We start from the raw sequence: 5,609 nt of genomic DNA, 5'->3' as shown, positions 1-5,609 counted from the left end.
CTGACATCAGGAAAGTGTAAGAACCTTTGGTTTTTTGAGATTGTGTAGGATCAGAGCCAAGATTTGGAAGAAAAAAAAACTATATAATTTGACTGATAGTTACTATGAAGACAAACAGCATCTGTTTATTCCACAGCAGCTCAGAAACACGAAAAGAGACCCTGAAAACTGTCTCTGTGAAACTGTTAGGAGGGTCCGCCCAGGGGCAAACCTCAGAGATGAACAAGAAGACCTCAATTAGCCAAAATGAGAAAAGAGCAGAAAGGAAGCAGGTCAGTGTGACGCCGACATCAACACTCCCTGGGACAAAACGTATAGAGGTCAAAGAGGCTAATGTGAAGCTAAATTTATGAAACTCAGTGGGGACCAGGAAGAAGATGACCCTGCCTAGCCAATGAAGGAAAGCTGCAGAAAGGCAGGAGGAAAGGAAGGAAACGACCCCAAATAAATGGCCAACACTGACAGTGGATAACAGTGACAAAATTGCAGCAATATACGACACAGAATCAGTCAATGGTCCGTATTATCTAGAAAAAGTGTCCATTCCAGAAGACTCAGAGGATGAGTTTGAGTACGAAGAGATTAGTTTTGAAGAGGAAAGTGTACTAAAGAAGAGGATTTAGACACTGTGACTGAAATTCTGCGATAGTGCAACCGCACTAATGATTCTGAGTTTGTACGAAGAGCGGATACCTTCCTCATCCCAGAAATTATGAAGCCCCATCCCTGAAGTCATGGGCGATTTTCTTTGCAACATTCTCATGAAAATGGGAATGAACAAAACATTAGATTGGGAGCAGCTGCTAGAACTGAGCAACACCAGGCTATTTCCTACAGAAAGACCGGTGATCCCCTAGGAAATTACGAGAAGGAGAAGGGGAAGCAGAGCTGGACATAAACGCCGGGAGAGAAAAAGACAGTACAAACCATTAATTCTGTTCGTTATTATGGGGGGAGCGGACAGGAAAGTAAAGGAGAGCAGTAAGAGGAAAGATGGGAAAATAGCGATGTTTGTGAATGAGAGATGGTGTAACCCTGGGCATATCAGGGTTAAAGAGCAATGGTGCACTAAGGATATTGAGTTGCTAGTGGTTAGCATGCAGTCATATTACCTGCCAAGGGAGTTCTCGCACGTCATCGCAATAACTGTCTACATCCCCCCTCAGTTGACGCTACAGCGGCATGTGAGCTACTTCACACTGTTGTATCAGAGCTGCAGATATCGCACCCACGGTCCCTCCTTCTCATCTCTTGGGACTTTAATCATGCTTCCCTGCCCTCAACTCTCCCCACCTTCACACCGTATATTAAATGCCACACTAGGGGCAATAAAACATTGGATCTGCTGTATGCAAGCACAAAAGATGCATACAGTTCTTCACCCCTTCCCCCGCTAGGCCACTCAGATCACAACCTAGTCCATCTGTTGCCTGTCTACATACCTTTGGTGAATAAACAACCTCCAATAAACAAGATATGTGAGAAAATGGTCTGAGGAGACCAGTGAGGCACTAAGAGACTGTCGGACTCGGAAATGATTTGTAGTTCATACTGGGAGGACATTGAGAGTCTCACTCACTGTGAAACAGACTACATTAACTTCTGTGTGGAGAATACCATGCCTAAGAAGAAGGGTCTGTGGTTTTCCAACAACAAACCCTGGGTGACTCCTGAGCTCAAAACCCTGCTAAAGCAAAAAAAGAGACTGTTCGGAATTGAGGACAAAGAAGAGCTGAGGAGGGTTAAAAAACATCTCAGAGGGGAGATAAGGAAAGGAAAAGACAGCTACAGAAAAAAGTTGGGGGAGCACCTTCAACAGAACAACATGAGGGAGGTCTGGAGGGGACCGAAAACAATTTCAGGTCAGAACAAAGACAATGGGAGGGGCCTTGTCTCCGGCGACCGTGACAGGGCAAAGGAATTAAATCTGTTCTTTATTATATTTGATTTGGCTCCATCTCCTCCCCCTCCTACCAGACCTCAGATCTGTCAGCGACTCAATCTTTCCCTCTTGGGACATTAGGCATTAGACATTAGGGACATCCACCCTCAGGGCTTCAGGAATATCGGCATAATCCAAGTCAAACCTCAGAGCTTCTGAGATATCAGCATTACACAGTTCACACCTCTTGACTGCTCACCATCCCTCACTTGAGGAGGTTTCACACACCTCCCCCATACCACTCATCAGGGATCACCAACAACTCCCCCCTGCAGTCTCTCTTTGACACTCAATCAGGTGAAGAAAGATCAAGGCATGAAAGGCCCCAGGCCCCGATGGAATTAGTTCCAGACTGCTTAAAGACTGTGCAGATCAGCTCAGTGAGGTCATCCTGCACATCTATAGCCTGAGCCTGAGCGTAGCGCAAGTTCCAGTACTGTGGAAGACTTCCTGTGTGGTTCCAGTACACAAAATTGCACATCCTAGGGAGCCCAACCACTTCAGACCGGTAGCCTTAACTTCACACTTGAACAGCTGTGGACCCTAGTGAGCTCAGAGCTAGACCCCCCCCCTTACCAATCAGGCATTGGGGTTGAGGACGCCATTATTTATCTGAAGCACAGATCACTTCTACACCTGGAGAATACTGGGAGCATTGTGAAGATCAGGTTTTTTTATTTTTCCAATGTTTTCAATACAATTCAGTCATCACTACTTAGGGGGAAGCTTTTGGTAGCTGGAGTTGACCGCCATCTGGCTGCATGGATCACCAACTATCTCACTGACAGACCACAGTGTGTGAGGCTCCAGGACTGTATGTCGGATGTGGTGGTCAGCAGCATGGAGCACCAAATGGTACAGTGCTCACTCCCTTTCTCTTCACCCTGTACACAGCGGACTTCAGGCATAACACTAACAGTTGTCATATGCAGAAGTTCTTTGATGATACGGTCATTGTTGGACGAGGAGAAGGATCAGGAATTATGGGAGGTCATCGCTGACTTTGTCAACTGGTGTGCATTAAAGCACCTCTGCCTCAACACCAGCAAGACAAACGAAATGGTTTCCGCAGGAGACCACCTCAGTCTACATCTGAGTGAGCATCCAAGGTGTTGATATCGAGAGGGTGGAGACATATAAATTCCTGGGTGTTCACCTCAACAATAAACTGGACTGGTCCACAAACACAGATGTCCTGTATAAAAAAAGGCCAAAGTCGTCTCCACCTGCTGAGGAAACTGAGGTCTTATGGTGTGTGCAGGACCCTGCTAAAATCTTTCTATGACACTGTCGTAGCATCTGCTACCTTCTATGTAGTAGTTTCCTGGGGAGTCGGGAGCACAGAGAGGGACAGGAAATGTCTCAACAAACTGGTTAAGAGGGCTAGCTCTGTCCTGGTCTACCCTCTGGACAGCATAGAGGTGGTGGGGGAGAGGAGGATGTTAGCTAAGCTAGTGTCTATCATGGGCAATTCTTCTCACACCCTCTATGAGATATTGAGGTCCCTGAGCAGCTCCTTCAGCAGCAGACTGCTGCACTCTGAGTGCAAGAAAGAGCGTTACCGCAGGTCCTTCATCCCTACACCAGTCAGACTCTTTAATGCAACAACATAATGTAGCACTGCTAGCTGTTTTTTTGCATCATCAACCTACACATTATTATTATTTGTTGCTCACCCCTCTATTGTTAACTGTGCAATAATCCATTTATCCATTTATGTATATAGAGAAGTTGTTACTCATCTGTATATATTCAAATTTGTATTCATCTGTACATTAAGGTGTCCATAGTGTACATATTACCATTTTTATTATTTTCTTATTACTTTTATTCTTAGTTTTGTATTCCTATTGTATATATTTTTTAGATACTTTTTTTTTTCTCTTCAATTCTATTCCTATTTAATGTGTATTCTTTCCTATCTGATTTTTTTGTGTGTGTAATTGAGCTGCTGTAATGAGGGAATTTTCCCAGTGTGGGATCAATAAAATTGATCTTATCTTATCTTATTGCTTCCAAACAGAATGGTTTGAGATGCTACATAAAGGCACGCTCAAAACAAACCAGCTGGGATTCATCCCTGACATATACACACACAACCAGCTGCTGGACAATAAGCTGAAAAATATCCAAAAAGAGCTAGACAGCTACAAGCAGGCTGCCTTTCAAGAAAAAACCCACTGTGAAGCTTCAGAAGGAACAGGACTTCCATTGACTGCACCATAGGCAGACTGAGTGGGGACATCCGAAGACTAAAGAAACACTACGAGTGTCATGGCCTTGCCTTGAAACAACTGAATGAAAAGTACCAGACAGCTCTGAGGCAGAAGATGTTGGTAAGTATTGAAAGGGACAGAGTTTCCAGTCAAGTTCATAACCTAGATAGCGCTCTGTGAAATTCATGAGGAACCCACAGGTTTCGGAAAGATAATGGGTATAGTCCAGAGTGAGGTACCAAACCATCAGTTGATAAAGTGATGACTTATGACCCTGCCAAAAACCCAACCAAGAGCACTACTACCAAACATTCAAAACATTCAGAGTTTCAAGTGGATACATGCATAAGTCCCTTCCTGCCAAAATAAAAGCCCTATCTGCTCAAAGCACCAAAATATCTGAATTCTCTGTGACCAAGTCCAGCAAGGCCCACACTATGGCTGTGAGCTATCTTGCTCTCCATCCGCGCAAACTGCTTGCAGCATCTGCAAGTGACGACCACCTTTGGAGGCTTTGCGGGCTGCCAGAAGGGGATCATGACTGGCGAGGGTCATACTGACTGGCTCTCTTCCTGTAGCTCTCTGTGGAAAACATAAAGAGCATGAATCAGACTCCGTCTGATGGGATCACAAACAGCATGACCCCAACTTTTACTCTGCTCCCTGTCACAGACTACCAACTGCTCCCTGGTGGGTATGACACATTGATATGTGTGCGTCTCTCATTAAAAAATTATATTCATATTGGAATTAGTTTAAAGATTTACTGTAAGTTTTATAGATGGAGTTTGATTGTGAGACTGTTGGTGCTCCAGAGTTGAGGTGCTACAACAGAAGAGACTCACTCATGACTACAACTTTTATACATTGTTCATTAGGCAGTAGACAGGAATATAATGGTGATTTCACACTTAGTCCAAGTACTCGAGTCAATGGCTGCAATGGCTAATTGACAAAATCGATAATAAAATGTATGAAGCACCAGCAGTAAAATGTACAGAATCCGACACCTAGCGTTAGTGTTCAAAAGTGTGAAAATGACTTAAGAGCGTGAAATCAGAAAGATAGCAGGGAGTGAGAATATTCAGGCCTTTATAAAAAGAGACATGGGACTTTGATCCTTTTTGTTCTTTGATGCAGATATACTAAAGATTTTAGACTTGGCACGTGTAAAATAGTCTCAGGTGCTGGAAAAAAGCTGCGCAGCTACACTCTGGACACATTTTAATCTCTAAAACTTATTGACCTATTATTAAACTCTAAGACATACTATCCCTGCAAGGTGGAAATAGCAGTTCTCAGCAAGCAGAAAAAAAGTTGATTTGGGTGGAAGAAAATGTGAGACAATGAATATTACTGAAGGGTGGAGTTATAGGAAGCTTTCACTGGATCCTTGGCAGATGTTTTGTGGAGTTGTTGAGGTTGAGAAAGAGCTCTGAAGTTCGAGGTGA

The 5,609-nt window shown here is 43.9% G+C and overlaps 1 pseudogene; it reads left to right on the top strand.

The window, feature by feature from the left end:
- The first annotated feature begins 3,052 nt into the window (after positions 1-3,052).
- LOC128600533 (sperm-associated antigen 16 protein-like) lies at positions 3,053-4,805 on the top strand (annotated as a pseudogene).
- Positions 4,806-5,609: the final 804 nt, after the last annotated feature.

This window comes from Ictalurus furcatus, chromosome 24, assembly GCF_023375685.1.
Source record: "Ictalurus furcatus strain D&B chromosome 24, Billie_1.0, whole genome shotgun sequence".
NCBI classification, from domain to species: Eukaryota; Metazoa; Chordata; class Actinopteri; order Siluriformes; family Ictaluridae; genus Ictalurus; species Ictalurus furcatus.
The sequence above is the reverse complement of the archived record's forward strand: the minus strand, read 5'-3'. Positions and strand labels throughout refer to the sequence as shown.